The 25,650-nt window shown below is 37.4% G+C and overlaps 1 pseudogene; it reads right to left on the bottom strand.

The window, feature by feature from the left end:
• Positions 1-4,553: 4,553 nt before the first annotated feature.
• Positions 4,554-5,997, bottom strand: LOC149185077 (strigolactones hydrolase CXE15 pseudogene; annotated as a pseudogene).
• Positions 5,998-25,650: the final 19,653 nt, after the last annotated feature.

The raw sequence follows: 25,650 nt of genomic DNA, 5'->3' as shown, positions 1-25,650 counted from the left end.
GGCGCAGATCTGCATCATGCAGACCCCTCCTGCCATTGCTCCATGCGATCTGTGTCTGGCGCGTCCTGACCTCTGAGAGCAGTATATCATTAAGACAAATCGCATAAATCCTTGAGACAGCAACCCCCACAGATAAACTGCCGCGTTGATCTGGAATGGTTTGGGTCGGTTGTCTGCGCCATTTCACGGAGCATTCCCTTCCAGCGTCGTAAGGGGCAGCTCTTACCGTGACTCCGAACCCTGGTTTGCCTTCCGCACCTGCAACAATCGTTGGACCAGCTGCGGCCGCTAGCAGATCTCTGCAAAAACTAACCCTAGCACTCGCCATCGATTTCTTCGTTTTTCCGTAAAACCTACCTACCATATAAAATTGTTATATAAAAAGTGTCAATTAATAAATACAAGTTGTCATGTTAATTACATTAAATAAATGGAATGTGATTATAATGATTAATATTTACTGGAAACAAAATTGATTTATTTTAAAAAATAAACTTAATTTTTACATAGAAGAAATAATAAATAACAATCAAATATTTTCAAATTTAATTTTTTAATAAATACAAATGTTAAATTATAATTAAATATATATTATAAAATACAAGATGTAATCCCAATTAGATTAAAAATAATATAATTGAACAAGGAAACAAAAATGCTACGTGCCTAATGCGTAATTTCCATTTCAGTTCTCGTTTTTCATATTTTAGCGGATGGACTCCGAAGCTCAATTGGTTCAGTAACTAAAAATAGCTTGATGAAAGCTTTCATAAAAAGTAGCAACGAATTTTATATCTATTTTTTTATATTTTGATGAAAACTTTGACAAAAGATGAATGGGCGTCGTATTTGAATGCATTGCCTGGCATTGAAGAACACAGTACTCCTATTTAGCGAGAACTGTAATTCATAAAAGTTGTAATCAATCGAATCTTGTGAGCGCAATCGGACAATCAACAAATTGGATTATCTGTATCAGGCTTATAAAGTATCTTTATAGCCTTAAAATTGTTAAAGTGTGTAACGACAGGTTTGGCCACGGTGATGAACAAGCATTGACAAAGGAACACCTGCAAGACGGGTATGCGAACAAACCGCTATTAATAAGGTGGTATGGAGTGTACTCATGAGGTAAAATAGAATTTTTTTTATAAGGTGGGAAAATTTATTATAATTTAGTTGTTAAACTAGTTATAAAGATAGTTACTTCTGGTTGCATGACTCATTTCAGTGATTCAAAGAAAACCCCGTTACTAGGAATAATCCGCTGGTGATCCCTAAGGAGACAAACTTTCACTCCTGCCAGATGCCTCTAAATCTTGGGCGGTTAACCTATTTCATTAAGTCCTAAAAAGCTTAGCTATTAGCAAAAACAATTTTAAGACATATTTTAAGGCTTTAAAATTATCAGCTGAAAAACCTTTTAAGTTTTTCCAATTTAATAATAAAGAAAAAAACATGTCATTTAAATAAATTTTTAATTTCTTTTTGCCGATCGTCTTTGGGCTAAGGTCAAATTAAATTAAGTATGGAATCTAGCGAACTAGAAAGTTAGTCATCATAAAACAAAGATCCCGTCCCCCAAATGGGTTTTGTCAAATTAAATTTAGATAGTGCTTCCACAGGAAGCTTTGGACAAGTTGGTTATCGAGGGGTGATTGGGAAGGCTAAGTCTTAAAGTTGCATGTCTAAGACTATGTGGTAGAGTTATTAGTCTTGGAGAAAGGTCTATGTTTGGCGATTAACGAAGGATATCTAAAACCACAGATTGATGGTGATTCCCAGTTGGTCATTTTCACTCTTAGAAAATTAATCAATGAGAGTTTTATAGAAAAATGGTCCAAGAGTTGGTGACTCGAACATATTATCTCATGCATTCAAAAGTTGCTCTAATTTATTCCTTGTGTCAAAGCTTATCACTCCGCGAAGAGGCAACAAAGGGGTTGACTTCTTGGCTAACTTATGGTGCTAGGACTAGGACATTTATCTAACAACAACATGGTTAGAAGGGGCGTGGTTCAACTAGAAGGAATCACTACAAATTACCTTAGATGTTGGACATTGGATAAACCAATGCTCCCGTACGGTTTTGCCACATGTGCTTAACCGCCTCTTGTGGAACTGTTAACTATGGATATGCATCCGTTTACTAACACCTACCAGTTTTGGTGTAACGGCAATCGTGATTCCAACAAGTGGTATCAAAGTCAAAGGTCTCGAGTTCGAATCACACTCGACTCATGCTAGGGGGGAGATTGTTGGACATTAGATAAACCAACATTCCCCGTGTGTTTCATGACATGTGCTTAACCGCCTTTCTTGGATCCGATAACTTTGGTGATGTATCTGTTTACTAACACCTGCGGGTTTTGGTGTAACGGAAATTGTGATTCCAACATAAAGGACCCTTGATCGAGGTGTTGGAAGTCGATATGTTGGAGGCTGCCACCCCATTGTCTCCCATCACATTTAAGAGGGGAATGGCATGGCCAACCCAACCCATTAAACACACATGCGACCTTGCTCTCTCATTTTTCTATTATCTCTGGGCTCCTCCTTTGCTACAGGTGGGACAATTCCCTTGGGTCACAGATAGTCAACACTTGTATTTGACGGAAAATTTGTGAGCTAGGGCTCATTCAGGGGGCTCTCTCTCAAGCTTGGGTGTTGGATTTTTCCCTAGACTTGAAGCGATATACACCTGCATTCTAGGAAATTTGGGTTGAAGGAGTGAAGATCTTTGCCTCATGCACTAGCTGCTAAGCAATGACAAAGGGGAAGCCCTAGGGAAAACAAGGGATGCATCTCTCAAGACATTGACAACAACCTTGAAGCTCAACCTTGCAGGAGCGGAATGCATCAATCTTCATACGACTCGCACGTCAAAGTCGAGTTGGATTTGGAGAGCTAGCCAAAGTCGGGTAAATTCCTATATATCAAATCTCTCTAGTTTAGTCATTTCATTCTCTAGTTGCATTGTTAGTTGTTTGATGATAGCTTGTTATGGCTTAAACTCAACTAGGGTGTGCAGCGAACTGAACACTGGTGTCTCCAGGTGGTTATTAGACCTTGCCAGGAGGCATTCATCTACCATTCATTCTCATTTGTCTTAATGTTTTCACAGATTACTCTAGAAATCAAGAGTTCCCTTGCTTTTGCTTGTTTTTGGTTTTCACAATCTCAATGTGTTGTGGGTAAGAATTCTAGCTTGGTTATTTCTTACCTAATGCAATATGCCTTGGAAACGAATGCACTATCACCACTAGTTTGGGGGAAGGGATCCTCAGGGAAAGTTGTGTGCCCAACCCAAGCCTAGGATGTCGAAACTGGGGAAGGGGTCCTCAGGGAAAGTTGTGTGCCCAACCCCCAAACCAAGCCTAGGATGTTGAAACTATCTTCCACTCTGCTGCCCCCCTTCGAAATTTATGAGGAAATTTGTCAACTTAAAGCTTTGACTACTAGTGAGATCAAAAAGCTTATTCTGACCCAGAAATCAAAGCAGGAGGTAGCTAATTGGATTCTTGACCCTAAACACATCAGAGAAAGATGGAACCAACACTTCAACTACATCATTCTTCATTGGAAGATGAAAATTCTTGTGAGTATGGTCTTAAAAGAAAAATATGAAAACAGTAATGATATAATCTCTTCTCTAAATGAAATAAAATGGACACAACTTTATAAAGCCATCTTAGAGAACAAGAGCCAGCCAGCCAGCCCCAATAGCTTCATCAAACTCTTAACATTATGCTTAACCACTTTGGCAGTTGTTTTATTTTATATAGTTCAGTTTACGGTTATTAGTAGCTTCTGTGATAATTGTTTTTATTTTGACTTATAAAAATTGTGGTTAATGATAAATAAATATACTTTCCTTAAAAGCAGGTTGAAACCAAACTTTGCCTGAAAAATAATTATTGGTGGAGTATTACGAAATTTTGAGACAATATAATTTAAAATTGGCTTATAAACTTTCTGTTTAATATGAAATCGATAAAATTTAACTTTTGATACGTCGGTCAAGCATGGTAGCATGTACCAGTTGAAATTTCATTCCACATTAATAATGCTATGTAGTAGTGAAGCATAATATTATAAATAAATGTTGAAATTTCAGCTAATAATAAATAGAACTGGATGACAATATCATTTCTAACGCTTTGTGTTTTTTACCCAGAAAAAGACTACTATTACACAATTGGTTTAGCTTCTAATATGATAGATTAAGAACTAAATTAATAGCTACACACATTTATCATTTTGATCTCACTTTAAATTAATAAAAAAAATGATTTCACTTTAACTTAATACAAACATTGAAAAAAACTAAATAAATAAATAAAAATAAATGAAAAGCATGATGCATAAATACCTTTAGAAAACACATGATATCAAATTCACGCAGAAAACTTATTGTAAATCTCTTTGATGGCGACCCCACTATTAGGTTTGGGCAATCCAATATTCATGAAGGAAAATAAACCTTACAAGCAAAACACTGATATAAACCAATAAACATTGCAAGCAAACACATGTAATGACCATCAAGAAGCAAAAGTAAAAATATGCTCGATTTAGTTTAAGGAAAAATCCATGACCATAACAATAACAAACTAACATATTTAGCATTGAAACTAATCCAAGTACGTATTTCAAACTAGACGATGAAGCTACTCGCTGCATAACAAACCGAGATAATCTCCTACATAATCAGAAGTACCTCATTATTATTCTTATTCAAATTGATAGTACTGTCTAGACGGCATTGTTGCCCTTATGAAGTGGGGAAATGAAACGGGAGATTTGTTGAATGAGGCGTTGAAAAGACTGAGATTGGGGTCGGAGTATATAGAAGGCGTGATCTTCTTCCTCGAACACCGCAACCTCCACGCTCTTCCCATGCTGCTTCAAGAACTCACAGTACTCGTGGTCGCCATCTCTCAGCAAATCTTTGCCCCCGATCGCGACCAGCAAGGGAGGCAACGACATCTCTTCCAGCTTTGGCGCTCCGGGGCCCCAAGGATTGCTGAATGGATGATCTCTGTCACTGCCCACCGGGAGAGACAGTCGCCAAAAAGCATCGCTCGCCTCCAGATTGAGGACCGCGTCGCTCGGGCACTCGTTCTCAGACCGTCTGCGTCGCTCGGAGCCAAAGTAGGGCTGCACCAATATCGACCCTCTCAATTTGATTGGGCTCCACGCTTCCACACCGCCACGCAGCGCGACAACCTGATGTGCAATGTTGGCACCGGCGCTATCTCCCATCAGATAGACCGCGCAAAAGTCCGCGTAGGACTTGAGCCACGGGTCGTGTTCGAATTCTCCTCCGTCTCCGGCATGCGAGCTAACCCATTCTAGTGCCGTGATGCAGTCGTTGTAGGCAGCAGGGAGGCGGTGCTCGGGAGCCAATCTGTAAGCCACGGAGACAACGATGGCGCCTACAGTTGCCGCCAACGTGAGACAGAAATTGTGATACTCCGGAACGGCGGGGGAGCCGACGCAGAAGCCGCCGCCGTGAAAATACACGATTACCGGTAGGCGGAACCTTGGTGGTTGCTGTTGGAGGTGAGGAGAGGGCAAGTAGAGTCTAACCCATAACCCAAGCTTATCATTCAACGCCCTATCTTTACTCGCGACCTCAATTTCTGCAATTTCTCCCAAGGAAGAGTTGAATAACGTTTGGAAGAGTCGGCGATCCTTTTCACGATATATTGTGCCATCGCTGCACACCTTCAGAGCTCCTCTAATGTTCTCCACTTCTTCCATTCTCCGCTGTCTTTTTGTTCTGTCTCTCACAGAAAGCGGCCAATTTTCTTTTCCAGGATTGTTATCCACAATGTCGTTTGAAAGTAGTGAAACCCAGACTAGTTGCGAAGTGATTCCATGCCCTACTTGTTAGAACACCACGCAATCAACCGCACTAAACTGCGTTTTGGGTAATTTGCTTCTCAACTGCTAGCTTTAATAGCCTCTGGAGGACCTTGCACTTAAAAGGGGATAGAATTAGAGATCTGAGATAGAGATGATGAGAACGGATGACAGAATTAAGGATATGGATTAAAAAAATCCACATGAATAGGGATAAGCATTTTTTGAAAGATTTCATCAAATCTATAATAAATCTTTCTTGGATTTTTCTTCTTTTTGGTTTTGCAATCTTTTTAGATTTGTTTTTTAGACTCCGCGAAGAAGTTCAAAAAATGGCCTGTTTCACGTGACTCAAAAAGGTTCGTGCTCGCTTAGGAAAAACTCAAGGAAAAGGAAATTGAAATAAAGTAAAAAAACTGGAAGTATATCTAGATAAGAGGAGGGAGAAGTCATAGCAGGTTAAGTAATTGATAGACATCCAGTATAAGAAATCAACGTCGAGATGTGAGTAAAATTGGCATGTTTCGTGGACCTTCCAAAAATGAGACTGTGGCTTCAAATTAAAGAGCTCCACACGTTGATAAGTCAGCCGAACCGTTTTAATGACGGAGGTCAAATTTAATGGGGCTTTGAAAGTTACGTTGAGAAAAGATCGCTAAGTTAGACAAATTAGCACAATTATCGATATAAGCCGATGACCATCAATCTTCCCTTTAAAAATTTAATGACTTTGATTTAACCACTATGAATAAAGTGACTTTTGCTGATAACCCAAAAACTTTGTGGTTCAAAATCACCATGGCCAAATACAACTAATGCAATATCTTATTTACCTGATAGAATCTGGAATTTTTAGCCGCCACTATCCAACACAACACAGGAAGGATTGAAATACATCCTCGCTGGCAGGACGAAAAACAGAACCAGGAATCTAAGAAACGGCCCTTGACATGAGGAAGAACAGAACCCTGCCTGTAAGAAACCGTCGGTAGAGAAGAAAAAACGCAAAACGGCAAACATTTTTCATGCAAGACGTGGAGGTGTAGGATCAGGGCAGGTGTGGTTGGCTGTTGTGAAACGAAGAGAGTGAATTAATGTGACATTTGGAAGAATGTTACTTGATATTTACATTTGTTATTGGGCTTTACAGTGATATTGGGGATGTCAATGTTATTAACATACGCTTTTTGTTTTACTGTAGTGGTTTGCTATAAGGGAAGGGAAACTAAATTAGTGATAATAAACATGTTGTAAGTTTTTATCAAAATTAATTTAAGAATTTAATAGATGATTATTTATAACAATACACATATTACAAAAAATAGTTATGTATAGTCTTTAATAGTTATGTAACATAGTAAACAGTAAATTATAATTCATAAAATATAGATATAAAAATATAATAGCCCTGAGTGGTCATCCTTTATTGAAAGAAGCGCTACAGGTACAACATCCCTAGTGTTTGGTTTCGGTGAGGATTGTCTCCCACGTCGAAGATGCATCTCTAGTGTGCCAAATGAGCATCTAGACTAGGAAGACAAGATTGCAAATGCTTTGAACCCATTGAATGTTATTGAGATGGAAAATTATCTCATTGTGGTCCTCTTGCTTCTCTAGGATGTCTCTTCCCAATATCATCTTCATTTGCTAGTGCATAGTGATAGAATGGAAATATTGATTCCTGCGCCCCTGGTGTGTTAGGGATTCAAGCAACATGAACTTGAATCTTAGAGTCAAAATGGGTGTTCCTATCACAAAGGGATTGGGCTTCAAGAAAGCATATTTTGTCTTGAAATTTTGAAGGGGTAACGACATGGTAGAGGTAAGCAGCACCTTGGGCTTATGACTAAGCTCAAGACCATTTAGAGCGGTCGTCACCCCCTGAGCCATGTCTTGGCCGCATTCATTCTCGAGGCATGGTGATAATGAGACGAGTGAAACCAACTGGTGAAGCCCCAAGAGAAAGGAGGAGTTCGAGGGATCAGAAACCAAAGTGAGACTGACACACATAATGCAAAATGTAGGACTTCAGGGATAGGAGTGATAGGTAAGCTAGAAGCCAAAGGAGCTGCAGGGGAGTGGTATAACCAAGATAGGGTGCTAGGAGGGTAGTCTTGGCTAGTAGTATGACTGGGCCACCTCACCCCTAACTATCAAGCTGAGCTTACCCAAAAAATCCTGGACCAAACAAACTAGAGCAATAGAATTATAACTTGAAGACCAGCTGAAAGAAGTTAAAAGAAGTAATACTAGCATACATGTTGGAGTTGAGCTCCTAAAAACCATAGAATAATTTTGGTACAACTCCTCCTACCAACGAACATGCAAACTACATGCATGTAGCCGCACCAATACTTGTAATTTGCAAGGAGTCCAGGAAGTGGCGTGAAGGGTGGAAGGCCAAACCAAGAGGGCCTGGACCTTCCACAATGGTTAAGCCACTATTGCAGGTGCGAAGGAAAAATCCCACAAGAAACCTAACAATGAACTATTGACATGAGATATTAGTAATTCACCCCTAGCGAGTCCAAGAAGTTGAGGAGATTGAGGGGGCTTTTGGATTAATGCTCTACATTGTCATTAAGTGTTGGCATGTGTGAATGCATGGGAACAGCTGGCCGTGCCATGCCCCTCTTTAATGCTTGCAGTGACAGCTAGGCGGCATGTCTACTCTCTTCCCTCTCTAGCACATATTTTAACATCCCCATCGAGATTTGATGATTGTTGATGATGAGATTGTTGAGTTGATCCCACCACTTTGACCAAACTTCATTAATCTAAGGGGAAGCAAGGTAAAAATTATAGTCCTTACATCCCAATTTTGCGACATAATCTACCACTTTGTTCCCAGATCTCTGATAATATGTGGGGATGATAACAGAGAGAGAGGGGATTAGAGAATTAATACGAGAGATGAAGTTTTATAGTCTCCAACAACGAAAGTTATTTTTTTAGGGAGGACCCATTAAGATATATCTTAAGAGTGTTTGTAACCAGATAAAATTTTCATCCACTTGGATCTTTGTAAATCCATTTACAATAGTGAGGTATAGACCATAGTCCAAAGTAAAAAAAATTATCATATTATTACTGGTGACCCCACAATTATCAATACACAAAAATATGGCTTGGCCATAGCAGTTCCTGAATATGTCTCCAAACCAGGGAATATTAGATTTCCTTTTGATGCCCCATTAAAATTAATTTTGATAATCCTCATTGGGGGAGGGGTGAAGTTCTTTAGAGAGCCAATTCCAAGATGAAGGTGAGTAGGGGTTTTAGGTGGATACATCACTTGGGAAAGCTCAAGGTTGGTTAAGATAGTTGACTCATGCAGGTTCTCTTCCCAATTTGGTTGAAGGGCCATTATGAGAATATAATGGAACAATGTTACCAACTTAACAAGAATTTTACCAACACCTCATTTTTTGGAGGTCACATTAAATCATGATTTTCATGTTGATTTTGAAAAGTGGTAATGCAACATCATTTTTTCATTTCAGGTTTAAATCTCCATTTCTTAACCATGGCATTTAAAACCAAATATCATGATTATGAAATATATGAAAAACCACATTGAAATGCAAAAGTGGTGATGTAGCATGGTCCTTTTTTTAGGGTTAAAATTCATATATTTTCTAATCATGGCATTAATTACCAATTATCATGACTATGAAAGACGTGAAAAAACATGTTGAAATTAAAAATTGGTGACGCAATATTGCCCTTTTTTAGGGTTAAAATTCAAACTTTTTTCAACTGTGACCTTAAAAAACAAATATTATGACCACGAAAAACTCTAAAACTCAACACTTAAATTTTGTCTACCATTCTATTATTTTTTATAAGGTTAGACCAGAGATTCTGGGTTCCTTCCTCAGTATGGTCGCCAATTTCTTATATGGAATCTATACCTATGGATAAGTACATCGTCCCTAAGTGGGTAGTTACACTTAGAACAATAGAAAGAAAGTTATTTAACCTTTTCCTACAATAGATATATGAGATGAAGGAACCTACTTGTGATCTTTTGCTTCCTTTAATCTCCTTTGAATTGCTCCCGTCGCTCCCTCTCGAACTGAATTTTTTCAATCGGTACCTGTTAACAGAAACAGAAGACGACAATGATCAAAGAATATGATCTATCTACTATAAAAAACTAGAATTGACACCATTTAAACATATATGCATCATATATGAATAAGAATATGGGAAAAGGAACACACAACTTTATTGATTGTAGAAGGAGGAGTTACACCCAATGCGGTTTGATCCCGTGCCACTCATCTAGCTTCAGTCCAAACCCTCATCACACCAATAGGACATCAATCCAGCAACATAACATTACTTGACAATGAACTCAAATCTCAAACCAATGGTATTTCACTACAATCTTCAAATTCCAGCCTCCTGATCACTATGATGAAGTGGTCAATTTATAGGGAAATGCAAGTGGTTTTGTCATAAATAGGGTATTGAATGGTTTTCCATAACTGGAGTTAGTTTCCATTTCCCGGCCCAAATATGGCTTCCAGTCAACCATCTTCCCTAAATGGTCCTTTTGTCCCAATGGTATCTTCCCCGCCACGGGTCAATTATGTGGCAACACGTTCTATGCCTACATCAACTGACAATCAATTCTGTGAAGTTGTACATTATGTATTGGGGGCATTGGAACCATATATCTCTAATGGATTCATGGCTATGTATCCCTTCCAAAGCATTGTTCTCCCATCTAATGAGAACCTCTTGGAAGTCATGACCTCTTATGGGTTGTGATCAAGGAATCATAAGCATAGTTCCTTGTCTTGTGTCAAGCTTGTTAAAAAATGAAACAAGGAATATGAGGATAGTTCTTTTACTGTGTCAACCTCATTAAAAAATGAAACAGGTCCTAGAGCATAGTTCTTTGCCTTTTGTCAAGCTTGTCAAAAAATGAAACAAGGAATCTAAACAGAGTTCCTTGTCTTGTGTCAATCTCATTAAAAAATGAAACAAGGTCCCCTAAAGCAAAGTTCCAATTCGAGTCTTTGATTAGATCTCGTAAAATCCCAGTCGAGTCTCGTAAATGAACCTTCATTCCATCCATCTGATAGCTACGAGTAGTCTACTTAGGTGAATGTAATGAAGCTTGGGGGGCATGCACCTAGAATCGAGTCATCATGCTAGGGGCATGCAAACCAATCTCAAGCATAATTTTTCGTTTCAAGCTTGTGTAAACATGAAACTGAATCCAAGAATAGTTCTGTATGCTTCAAGCTTGTGTAAAAATGAACCCATGCCCATTTTAACCCTTGTGATTGCCATTCTGTCAGCCTCTTCCGTCAAATGAGCCTTGGGTTTTCTCCTTCCATCGTCACTATCTTCTTGGAAAATCATACGCTTTCACTTGGTTTTTTTAGCCTTTTTGAGGAATAGTTGGAATGAGTGGTCTTATTAGCTAGCCTCTTTACATAAATCAACATGTTTTGAGAAGTTCCAACATCACCAGAACTAGTTGCTATCCTAGACACCACGCGTTCCTCTAAGTGGAGTCTCCTTTAAGCTTTTTTCCGACTCTTTAAACATGAAAAGATTTCCGAGCGCTTGTCCTTTTCAGCTCGTAAACAGATTGGAAACAACATCTATTCAGTATAAGTTTAACCCTTTTCTGGACTTAGATAGATTACTTATGAAAAAGGAATACGTTGATCGAATATGGTCAATAGGTTCTCTCTTGTATTCTTTTACATTTTTTCAGACTTGAGAGACAAATTTACGAAAAAAAACTTGTGGAGTTTTATTTTTGTTCCTTTTCGAACTCTCTAAACATGAAAAGGAATGAGTTATCATTTTCGTTAAACTTGTTAAAACATCATATAATGACAGACTTGTCCATCATGACAAGACCGAGTTTCACCTTCGTTAGACTCATTAAAACATCACATAGTGATGGATTCACCTGAAGGGTGGAATTATACTACAAGCATATGTTATCCTCCTCAAGCTTGTTAAAAAATAATGAGATACTAGTCAGAAATGATTGGGGAAAATGGGAAAAGGGATAAATCACTTTATGGTAGCAAGTCTCTCTTGAACATGACACTTTCACTTCATCTCTATGACTATATGGGTTGGGTTATCTACTTGATGGTTATCATACCTATGGTCTATCACACCATCCATCACTTTTGTTTCAGGTCAATGCTGTCAATTCATTCAGTGTTGCCGACATGTTCAAGAGAAGTCACTTAGTAAACTTCATCCTTTGCAATTCTCATAAACCTTCATTTTCATGACTGCCATTCCTGAACATTGTGTCGTCAGTCACATTCCGTCTTCAAAATCATTACACTCGTTTCATGTCGTTGATGGGAGATACATCAAGGCCCTCCTGTGACGAGTCGCTTCTTGTCAACATCAACACATTATTCAAGAAGTTGACTTAGAAACACCCTTCCAGTACCTTGAGGCTTACATACATCAATGGAAAGTTTCTCGCTTTTGGAAATAGGTTGACATCACAGGCCTTCAACTGAAAGACCTTGCATGGTTTTTGACATCAAAACATCTACTCACACCATGTAGAATGTACTATAATACCTTGAGAATCATTAACATTATCAGTGATTTCTCTCGCGTCTATTAACAGCTTACATCATTAGCTAGTAATTAGATGGTGTCTTCCTATGTTCGACTTTAGATCACATTTTCACATGGTTAGACTCATGCTTGAGAAAACGAATGGATGAGATAGAAGACCCTAGATCTAGTTTCATCCATCCGAGTTGCGATTTCAGGGGAGTACTAAATCATCTGTATGATGGATTTACACAGATGGTCATCCTATCATGGGTCTATATCTGTAGACATCTATTTGATTTATGTACATGTAATGAAAAGTTTATATGATGAGTATGGGTATGTCTTCCCTAAAAAATTCATGAAAAATTCAAATATATCATGATATTATGTATTCTAATCGATGTAGGTCACCATCCGCTTCAGATCCTCCTCATCACATCATAAAGTATATCACTCAACATTATCATTTTCGACTTCATGCTTTAGGGGAAAACTATTACAGGTCTATTTGGGCACATCACTCCTGATGATCAGATGAGTACAATTAGGGCTCATCAAACCCTAATTCAGTTGCTACATGCCTTAGACAAGTCATCAAATTGAATGCTTTCATCCATGAAAGTTTCCTAGCTTGAAACCCTGCTGAAATGCCTCCTTGGGACACCAGTGCAACCTTGGTCAGGGAAACTGCATTGCAGAGCAGTTAGGCCCATTCAGACCTGCACTGCAGTGCACTTAGGTCCACTCTGACCTACGCTAGAAGAGAATGAGCGAAATTGACATAGGATTATGGGAATATTCCTTGATTCTAGAGCATTCTAAAAGGATGCCCAACTATTATCCCATCCTATGAGCTCGACTTTGGATAGGCTATGGATCAATTAACCCTCTATCCTCTCATCCCTTTCTCCATGAAAACTAACTCCAATTATGGAAAACCATTCAATACCCTATTTATGACAAAACCACTTCCATTTCCATTTAAATTGACCACTCAGCATAATAATAAGGAGGCTGGAATTTGAAGATTATAGTGAAATACTGTTGGTTTGAGATTGTCAAGTAACGTTATGATGTTGGATTGATGTGATATTGGTGTGATGAGGGTTTGTATTGAAGCTGGATGAGTGACATGGAATCGAACCGCATTGGGTGCAACTCCTCCTTCTACAACCAGTAAAGTTGTTTGTTCCTTTTCCCATATTCTAGTTCATATCTATGATGCATATATGTTTAAATGTTTTTTATTCCATTTGTTTATAGTAGATATATCATATGCTTTGATAGTTGTCATCGTTTGTTTTTGTTGACAAGTACCGATTGAGTGAATTCAGTTCGAGTAGGAGCGACGGGAGCAATTAAAAGGATATCAAAGGAAGCAAAATATCACAAGCAGGTTCTTTCATCTCATCTATTTATTGTAGGAAAAGGTTAAATAACTTTCTTTCTATTGTTCTAAGTGTAACTACCCACTTAGGGAAGATGTACTTATCCGTAGGTATAAATTCGATATAACAATTGGTGTAGGGGTAATAACATGGTGCATGATGAGTTATATGGGCATACTTCTTGTGGTGTCTGTTATCTCAAAATCAGACCCTGGAAGGCTGCTGACCAGGAAGACCTTAAATAACTATTTCAAAGCTACTTTAGGTTGAGGCTTAGCCTCTCCAACCTGAGAGGGCTCTCTCAAAGGATTAATGTTTTTTATTATGATTAAGATGGCTAACTCTTGTGAAAAAAATGCATAAATATTAGTGGTGGAAACAAAACTAGAAGGTATCCATTGGGCTTATGGAGTTAAAATCGTTTCAGTATAACAATGATATCAACCTTACATAGAAGTCAAGACAATTAGAATTCTACCATTCAGAACACACCAGAAAGATATGGGACAACACAGTTTATAAATATGTGAAGGAAATTAGAGCACAATCAGTGATTTCTAAGTAATCACACATCTATACTACTGCAAATACTGAGGAAAGGACAATACACAACATTCTGAACAGTAAATTCCTTATGATTCTTGAGAAGTAAAGCCAAGTCTTGTATTACTAAAACAGAGTCATATACATAGCACAATAGTTCCAATTTCTCTGAAATTTTCCAACCCCTGGTACATTTCCCTCTCTCCTATATATAGAATTCTTTTACAAGGCTAAGATTCCTCCTTCAACATGAGGGGAACTCGAATTCTACTTCCTATGACACCTATTCAAACTTTAACTACTTATTAAATGTAACAAACTGCTAACTAGACCTTTTAGAAACCTAAGGAAATTAGGAGTCTAACTCCATATCATGTTAATAATAGCATTAATTACAATCAATTCTCGTTCTTTGAAAAGTGGTCTCTTTTAATTTAGCTGTGGTGGATGTTTGTAGCTGCTTGCTGGCCCTTAATGTGACATCTCTCAATTGCTCCTAAAAAGTAGGAAACTGCCCCTGTTTATCTGCTTTTGGTTTTCCTCAAAGATATTCGAAACCAGTGAACCATGTCCTTCTTCTTTGATTATACAAAAATGTATTAGAGTGCCACGTCCTTTATGTGATGTCGACCTTTCCCATGTGTGAAGACAAGACCTCCTCCAAGCTGTCTGACATATCATGAACTGTAGTAACTATGATCACTTTATAACAAAAAGTTTAGAGTTCAAATATATGTTTCCTCCACCTGTTTTTTCCCTTGTTGAATGTTGACACTTGTTACATGATCCTTTGAAGAGATTCCTTTTTCAAAAATTTCCCCTCGGTCCCTCAAAATTGGTTGACTGAGTTTTAATTATGTAGCTACAGCAGTTTCGTAGCGCGCTACGAAACTGCTGTGCATTAGGCATCATCTTCAGCAGTTTCATAGCACGCTATGAAACTGCTGTGTAATCACCAAAACACAGCTTAATACCAAAAATTTGCTATCTTGAGCTTCCTTATATTTAAATATTCTTTTCAACTGCTCCAAAGATTTTCAAAACTGAGTGGAGATGTATGATTCTTCAAGAAAAAAAATGCAACAAGGAAAACCATCAAAATTTGGAACATAACCTTACTTGATGTGTGACTTCCTTAAGGAGATTTTTTCTGCTGGCTTAACTGCATCTTTAAATCCTCAATTTTCCTTTTCATAACTTTGATCCTAGCTCTCAGTTGCCTGTTAACCATTCTGATGAATTTTTCTTCCTTTATTGCAGGGATATAGAATCTGGGAGCAGAGAGAAAGAAAATGAAAAATTGTAAAATTCTTGAGTCATTGTAAGGCTAGCTGAGACATAGACCAATAGGCATGTTTGAGTGATATTTGAGTCATGTTTGAGTTATGTTGATTCATACGATCGTAATTAAGGGGGAGTGTTAGAAATTGTAATTACTCCTACATGTGGAGTTGATTAAACATAGAGAGTCATTTAACTGAGTGATTGAGTGTTAAGCATTGAGTCAAGTCGAGTGATACATGAAGAGTAAAGTGCAGTCCATATTTAGAGTGTGAGTTAACTCAAATAAGTGTGTGTGCATGTCAAGATATTTTAGGCAAGTTGCGAGTTGGAAAGGGTTACATACCCTTCACTGGGTTCATTGTAAGCATCATGTTTTGTGTGATCAATAAAAGAGCAGCAACTCGTGTTTTATGTGTGAATTATGTATGCTTTTTCTACTCCACCTTTCCAATAGATAGTTCCCATTCTAATCTTATAGTTGCGCAAATCTTTGCCACACATAACCCAGGGATCCTTGCACTCTCTCTTTCAAGGGCTTAAAATTGTCATGGCTCTATGCTTAGGTCTGCAGGCTCACGACGGGCATTTAAAGCTGCTGACTTCAGCTTACATTTTCTTGTGCAGTGGATGATCAACAAAGTATTTACATCTATGTTACAACAACAAGGAAGTTTTGGAATCTCTCATCCAACCGCCTCTTCGGATCTGACAATAACCACATCACAGGTGCCACTCTGTAATTAACTAGTCAGTCAACATCGAGAATTTTTTATCAGTTGTTCGAAAGTGCTCTGTAATTCTGCCTAGGGATTTGGGAACGACAAGTGATAGTTGTAGCTCTTCTTTGGCTCCGAGATATGCACACAACCGAGCAACGGTTTTTTGCAACTGTCTCTTCTAGTTGGCAGTGTTAGATATCATCCATTCAGAGCGAGATTATTCACTCTCTTGTGGGTCGACGTCCGTGGTAGACATTTGTTGAATACTCTACTATTCAAGAAGCGCGACACTTGATTTTTCGGAGTACTCAATTCAAGTAGTCGGGGTCGTTGTGCATTGTTATCACAGCACACGCGTATTTTTTAAACAAACCACTTGAAGCAGTCGAAGAAGAGCTCCAAGGTTGCAGGCCTAATTTAACAGTCTAATGTAAGTTTCCAAGGGGCCACATAAATCTAACAATTTTTTTTTCCAGAAGAAAAAAAAAAATTCATATATTAATATAATCAGTTACAAATACACTATAATATCTGTAAATAGCAGGATAGTTAGTGATTGAAAATTAGACATTTTGTTGCAGAAAAAATAGAGCATTCGCAAGGGAGCAACCATTATATCCCAAAATGACCAATGTTAAGAAGGAAAAGGACTATAAACACTTTCTAGAAATAAAAAAAGAACCTCAAGCATAGGGGAAAGCATCATAGCCAACAATGGAATCCTAAGCAAGTATTCAAAGTTGATCAATCCAAGCTAGGCAACTAAGCCACGATGCGACAAATGATTTTCTTGAAAATTCTGCCCCCTGTAAATATGGCAGAAGGAGATGGAGAGAAAACATGTTCATGTAGAGGAGATCTGATCCAACAAGTGGCAGAGAGACGAGACAACCAAAGAGGATTTCCATAGGGCCCAGTGGATAATTTCCTTTGAATCTCCAGTGACTAAGATTTCCTCCAACACAAGCCACATAGCACATCTGAGAGTACCCCATAAGGCTAGTACTTGAACCCTCATGTTAGTGCCCAAACTTGCAGACCAATAAAATTTATAGCCTCAGGTGGATGAAATGGATATGACTGCACCACAACAACAAGGCCCATCCACCAATGCCTCTTTGAAGGAACCAATAGGGATGGTTTGACCAAAGTCTGTATAGGACCAAACATATCTATGATTCTGAAGTTTAATGGGACCAATCTCTAAGAAATATGCAACAATTTGAGGGCAATAGCACGTAGATAAGGGAAATGATTGTTAAAGATATAGACATTCCAACAGTGCCATAACCACCAGAGAACATAAAGTGGAATGGCCCGAAAATTAGGGTGGCAAGTTTACCAACTACAAAGGAAAGAAAAAATGGAGGTGTGATTCATAGCACAGTTGAAATGTAGAGAAAAGGAGACATCCGCCCAGACAACGATGGCAAAGGGACAATGAAGAAATCAATGGGATCTGTCCTTAGAGTTTGATTTGTAGAGGCAATAACAACTAGGACCCATGAAACCTCTCTTGGGAAGGTTGTCCCAAGCCAATATGTGGTTATGTACAACCAACCAAGTGAAACATTTGAGTTTCCACTTCCATATCTGAGCCAGCCATCTAGTGACGGGATCAGGTTGGGGACGAGTTAAGATATGTAAATAAACATCCTTTGCTGATGTCATCACATTGAGAAGTCCCACCCCAAGTCAACCTATCAGCATCCTAAATGAGAACAACACCAACCTAAGTAAGATGGGAACAGAAGGTCTCCCATTCTAAATGAAGGTCCGAACGCAGCTCCAACTCGTGAGACCTGTACTAATGGGTGGAAGGGAATCCCACATGATGAACCAATCCAATTTGTGGTAAGTGTTGAAGACCCCAATTGTGTAGGTGGAGGATAATTGGCACAAATAGGGTATGAATACCCTCCATGCGCACCATGGCGTCAAGACCAACCAAAATGTTGTTGCCCCACCCCAGAACCTAGCGAAGAATTTTGCACAACCACAAATGAGCTTGCATTAAACCATGCCAAATGAAGGATGCCCTTCTCATAACAGGGGTACCAACCCTAATCGAGTCCTCCAAGGAATCTGAGCTGAGATATTTCCATGGTGGATGGTTTCAAATACTTGGGCTTCCACTTGAAGCCATGCAATTATAGGAGGCAAGACTGGGATTGGATACTTGAAAAAGTCAAGAGGAAGTTATCTCATTGGGAGCATAAGTGGCTATCCTTGGGTGGTAGGATGATTTTGGAAATCTATCTACTAGATGCACATATTTCATCTCCCCATGGCAATTATCCACAAAATCAATGCAATCATAGTGGAGTTTATTTGGGTTGGCACAGGGGAAAAGATTAAGTTTCACTTAACTGCTCTAGCTAATATATGCAAGCTACTTGATTTTGGCAATTGGGTTATCAAGGACATCAAATCCTTTAATGGTGCATTGCTTACAATTAATATTTGGCTAGCATCGGTGGGGGAAGTGTGGGGGGGATGTGCGGTTTTGACAAAGTTTACCATTTAATTTGCCTCATTCTTTTAATGTGCCCAGATGGTTTTTTTTAATAGAAGAAAACATATTAAGAAATGGAGAAAGGAATTTATGAAATTTTTTGTTGAATTTCAAAGAGGAGGAAGGCATATCAAAAGGGATAAAGGCACTATATAAAAACTGTTTTTTGGATTATAATTTAATAAGATGGTTTCTCAGACTTGATAACTTTGGAGTATTTTTTTTTAGGGTTAAAATGAGAATTGGTATTGTATTTTTTGTGAAATTGTGGTTTTGATATTATGACGGAGTTAAGGATAATAAAGTTACTTACTCAATACAATTATCATACTCGAAAAAGAAAAATGCAACAATAACGACAATCCAAGGGGTTGTGGTAAACGTCAAGTGAAAACCAATCGAATTTTAGAAAAGAATAAACTAAATAAAGTAATGGGGCTGATTGGGTTGCATGTTTCAGATAATCTATTATTTCATCTTGAAGAATGTAACACTCCCAAAGAAAGTTGGGATAAACTAGCCTCTGTATTTGGAGGTGTCAATGAGTTCCATGCTTTAGAATTGGAAACTAAATTATCATCCCTAATACCTGATGAGCATGCCTCTATTGAGGATGCTCAATTTAGGTCTTTGTTGTCTCAATTAAAAGCATGTGGCAAGGAGAAAAGGGACATTGAATGCATTTCTTTGATCTTGTCAAATTAAAGGGTCATTTTTAGGCTTTTACATCTACCTTCTATACAACAAGGGATGACCTTGGTGACAAATTTCAAATGCCCATCTTTGAGATATTTTGTGATGGGAAAATAATAGAGTTAATTCTTCAAATTAGGTAGTTATTAGGGAATTACATGATCCTATAGTTGTTGTTTCTATTGGACAGGATGATCATGCCTCCATATTATATAAGTTTTTCTGCTTCCAACCTTCCTATGCTTCTTATTTTATTGCTCAATCTGATTCATTGAGTAAGCTTTGACATTAAATATTTGGGCATCTAAATCATAGTTATGTGTAGCAGACGTACACCCAAAATTTGGTTTTAGGTCTTCCAAAGGTTTCTTGTATTAATGGAGCGTGTATAGGTTGCGCTCTTGGAAAACAACACCAAGATCCCTTTCGTAAATGAAATCCTCAAGGGCCAAAGCACCTCTCGAGTTGGTGCACAATGATTTATTGAAAGTTTCAACTCCTCCTTTTTCAAGGGCTAAATATGCATTAACCTTTATAGATGATTTTTCATGGTACTCTTGGGTATATTTTCTCAAGGAAAAGAGTGAAATCTTTGAAACCGTCAATACACTTAAGTCTTTTGTTGAGAAACAATCTTCATGCTCCACTAAAAAGCTATGCACAGTTAATGGGGGGGAATATGCCAATAACACATTTCAAAATTTTTGTAAAGAACATTGCATTCTTCATCAACATTCCGTTCCCTACACCCCTCAAAAAATGGTGTAATTGAAAGGAATAATAGAACACTTAAGGAGATGGCTAATTACATGATCCAGTCCTCCACCTTTTGGGTGGAAGCAATTAATTATGCTAATTACATTCATAACAAGATGCCTCATAAGGAGGTTCAAAATATGACTCCAATGGAAGCTTGGACACATGAGAAGACTGATGTATATTAGTTCATCGTATTTGGAAGTCTTACTTGGGTGCTAATTCTAGATAAGAAACACAAAGCCATGGAGAATAAAGTCGGCAATTGATATTTGTTGGTTATTGTGAGGACATGAAAGCTAATTGACTCTTTGATCCTACCTCTAAGAAATTTTTGTTTCGATGAGATGTTCATTTTGATGAAAATAGCAGTCCAAGTTCATCATCTTCCCCTACTACCTCATCCTTAACTATTGATTAAGGATCTAATCATTTTGATGGTTTTGTAGATATGGTATAAGAAGAGATTTCTATTGAAGTTCCTCAGCCAGAAGAAAATCTACCATCAGCACAAACATAACTTGTACAAGAGCATCTCGTTTCAGATAATTTCTTGAGGAGGAATCTTTGAAAGAGAAAGCATATTGATAGATTTGGCTATGATGCAACTGATTTTAGATATCTAGCCTCAAATCAACCACAATGTAGAGGAATCTCTCTTTTGAGTCATGCCATTCCAGAAGATCCACAACAATTTTATGATGTTGTTGGAAAACTTGAGTGGGAAGCTACCATGACATAAGATTATTCTTCTTTATTGAAGAATCATACTTGGGATCTTGTTCCTCTTCCAAAGTGATGCAACTTGGTTCATTGAGAGTGGGTCTGGTGGGTTGGTTGCAGGTGTTAAGGATAATCATTCAAAACCAGAAACAATCTCCTCAAGCTCAGATCGAACTTCTTCTCAGGTTTCCTTTGGAGAATCAGTCATCAACCTCTAGTTTTATCTATTCTGCTAAAATAGCAAAACTGGTTAAATTACCCGATATATGGCAAACCTTCACCTTTTCCACATGATCGAAAGGAAATACAACTATAGTTCATAGCCTTATCGAGTCCAAACTTTAGTTAACCCACGTGCATATTACGGAGCGATATCTGCCGGATCTCGTCCCTTCTTAATGAACGACTGTGACTAATCCATATTTCAACTGGATTAAACCACAGTCGATAAAATATCATGTCCGAAATTTATATTAACCCCGTACATTTTTCAACGCGATCACCATCAAATTTGACTCCTTCAAGATAACGGTCACGATTAACTAAGCTATTAACTTAGTTTTATAAATTATCACGTCTGTTTTTGGAATTAACATCTGCACTTGTTAACACGCGATCACCGTTAGATCTGTTGCCTGTCGATTGGACGGTTTAGATCTTCTCCTGGGTTCTCATGAATTTTGTCGGGGTTTTCTTTGTTCCACCAAGAATTTAGAATTCCGCCAAGTTTATCCTCTCCATAAGTTCTATTTCTTAAAACATATCCAGACTATTTAATACACAGTGAGTGAAGATTTAAATGCGATAACACAAGATTATACAGAATCTAGTTCTAAAGAGCTCAAACTGGAAATCAACAGAACTCAAAATTATTTCAAAGCAAATTAAAACCTCCGGGATTGACCATTCATGCACGAAATACATAGAGACAGACAGATTTCAATTTTTACAGTCTAATCCTCCACATCCAAATCCATTTACATTAATTCAAAAATTACATAAATACCTATACATACAACAACTAGATCCTAAATCAATGGATCGAAACTGCCTAATACTATCTAATCTGCATGATATTCTCCTTCAGAATCTCAACTAAGCCTAAATACTTGAATTAATTACAAGATAATCCAAATCCTTGAATTCTAGCTCAACTCCTATCTAGAAATCTTTGTAAAGTGAAAGCTAAAGGATCCCACTCCTTTGCTTGTAAACTTTTTTTGTATTTTTCTAATAAAAATCGAAGCCTTTTGTCTTCAAGCTTCATGCTCCTGCATCAGACTCCCGAGGAAAAAATTCTTCATGGGCTCCTACCCATGAGCTCTTCTACAAAACTTCCCAACTTCTGTAGCATGGCATATGACATCCAGGTAGCATTAGCAATTGGTTGATCCTTCCACTTGACCAAATACAGAAAATACTCTTGTCCCCTTGTCCTTTTAAGCACCCTCTTGTCTAAAATATGTCCTGGCTGCATGCCTTTGATGTTGGTAACTATTTTACCCAATCAACCTCTTGTTCTTCATTATCTTCTGTTGTATCCTTTGCATTTCCACTTTCATACCTGTAAAAATTAGCAACATTGAAAATTGGAAATATTCCAATATCAGGGGGTAATTCAATTTCATATGCATTTGCAGAAAATTTCCTCAAGACTCTGCATGGTCCAATTTTCTTAAATTTTAACTTGTATACTCCCTTTTTGGAAATATTTCCTTCCTCAGGTGTGCTAAAACCAAATCGCCAACATCAAAATTAACTTCTCTCTTCTTCAAATATGCTCCGCTCTTGTACTTTATGTTACTATCGTGTAACTTTTGTTTTACCTGTTCATGTATTGCTTGAATCTCTGAAGCAAAATCTGCTCCTTTTTAGCTTTTCCCAAGTCTCTCAATTCATACACTCCTCTTGGGTGCATTCCATAAACTATATGGAATGGACTCTGTCCTATACTCCTATTAAGAGAATCGTTAAAATCATATTCATCGTGTGCCAAAATTTGATCCCACTATTTTGGATGTTCACCGGTAAGACTTCTTAGAATATTACCCAAGCTTATGTTTACAACTTTAGTCTGTCCATCAGTCCGAGGATGATAAGATGAACTGAAACTCAGTTTAGTACCAATATTCTTCCACAAGGTCCTCTAGAAATGACCAACAAATATGGTGTCTCTGTTTGAAACAATACTCTTAGGTAACCCATGCAACCTTACAATATCCTTAAAAAATAGATTAGCAATGTGAGTAGCATCACTGGTTTTATAACTTGGAATAAAATGTCCCATTTTAGAAAATCTGTCAACCACAACATAAATTGAATCATTTCCTCTTTGAGTTTTTGGTAAACCCAACACAAAGTCCATACTTACCATATCCCAAGGTCTATCTGGAATAGGTAATGGAACATACAAACCTATGTTTTGGCTCCTTCCGTTTGCATACTGACAGATTTTACAATTTCTCACATACTTCTCCACTTCAAATCTCATCTTCGGCCAGAAATAAAATTGGTTCAACTGCTCATAAGTCTTGTCTACACCAAAATGTCCTCCAAGTCCACCACTATGTTTCTCCTTGATTAAATTTTCTCTCATAGAACAATTTGGTATGCACAACTGATTTCTTTTAAACAACAACCCTTCGTGCAAGAAAAAATCCAACCACTTACTTCTGTCTAACAAAACAAGAGTTTTACAAGCTTCAAATGCCTCTTTAAAATCTAAATCTTTCTCATATAATTCCTTAAGAAAATCAAAACTCAACACTTGAATTTGACTTTCTTGAACTAAGATACTTTTTTTGCTTAAGGCATATCCTACCTTGTTTGATTGGCCATTTATATGCTTCAGTACAAAATTAAAACTTTGAATATATTCTACCCATTTTGCATGTTTCTAACTAAGCTTTGGGTGTTGCAAAATGTACTGCAATGCATGATTGTCTGAATAAAGTATAAACTCCTTAGACATCAAGTAGTGTCTCCACTTCTTTAATGACTGTACAACTGCATAAAATTCGTTATCATAAGAAGAATATTTCTTCTTTGATTCATTAAATTTTTCACTGAAATAAGCTATAGGTCAGCCCTCCTGACTTAAAACACCGCCAATAGCTTCACCACTAGCATCACATTTCACTTGAAAAGGTGTATTAAAATCAAGCAAAATTAAAATAGGTTTCTCAATGATATTTCTTTTCAACAGCTGAAAGTTCTTTTCTACTTCAATAGTCCATTTAAATGGTTGTTTATCCCTCTTTATAGTATCAATAATAGAATCATTGATCTTACTAAAATTCCTTATGAATTTTCTATAAAAACTAGCAAGACCATGAAAACTTCTTACCTCAAAAACACTTTTTGGTGAAGGCCACTCTATGATTGCCTTTATCTTCTTTGGATCCATCAACAGAAATAACAAAGCCCAAATATACCAACTCTTCCTTCATGAATGAAAATTTATTTAAATTTACCAGTAACTTTTCTTGTTGCAGCTTCTGTAAGACATAATTCAGATGTCTCATATGTTCTTATTTAGATCTGTTGTAAACTAATATATCATCCAGATATACTATTACAAATTTACCAATAAATTCTTTCAACACTTCATTCATTAGCCTCATAAATGTACTATGAGCATTTGATAACCCAAAAGGCATCACCATCCATTCATACAGTCCTTCATTTATTTTAAAAGCAGTTTTTCATTCATCTCCTTCTCTAATCCTTATTTGATGATAACCACTTTTTAAATCCAACTTTGTAAAACATCTTGCTCCACTTAAACAATCCATCAAATATTCAATTCTAGGTAAAGGAAATCTGTACCTTATTGTTATTCTGTTGGTTGCTCTTGAATCAGTGCACATTCTCTAGCCTCCATCTTTCTTTGGACTCAACACTGTTGGCACTGCACAAGGACTCAAACTCTCTCTAACCAGTCCTTTATCTAACAATTCCTGAACCTGTTTTCTTATTTCTTCATTTTTTGTGGGAGTCATCCTATAAGCTGCTTTATTTGATAGATTTGACCCTGGAATCAAATCTATATGATGACTGATTTTTCTAATTGGTGGTAACTCATTAGGAAAATAATCTACAATGATATCACAATAATTCTCCAACATCTATTGAATTTTAATTGGAAAATCAGAAATTTTAGTGGAATTAATTATTACCATGGGTTTGCAAATCAATGAAAAATTTACCTCATCCTCTTCAATCTGATGTAAGTATTCTTTTCCACTCAGCAATAGAATCTTTGGATCATATTTTCTTGTTGCATCCTCTTTTTCCATAGACAACAATATATGATTAATACCATCTTTACCAAATTTGTATGTGTTCTTTTTCCCATCATGCATAGATCCTATGTCATACTTCCAAGGTCTTCCCAGCAAAATGTGACACACATCCATAGGCATCACAACACACAGAATTTTTTCTTTGTATCTACGCAACTGCAACTCCACTTCACACTATTCATTCACTAACAACTGATGTCATTTTTGAAGCCATGACACCTTGTAAGGTGTTGGATGTTTCTTTGTCTTTAATTTCGACTTTTCCACCACTTATGAAGAGACCAAATTATCGG

This window comes from Pinus tabuliformis, chromosome 3_2 (genome assembly GCF_031772625.1).
Source record: "Pinus tabuliformis cultivar Carrire ecotype Pingquan chromosome 3_2, CPIR1, whole genome shotgun sequence".
In the NCBI taxonomy this organism is placed as follows: Eukaryota; Viridiplantae; Streptophyta; class Pinopsida; order Pinales; family Pinaceae; genus Pinus; species Pinus tabuliformis.
Note: the sequence above shows the minus strand (reverse complement) of the source record. Positions and strands in the feature narration are given on the sequence as shown.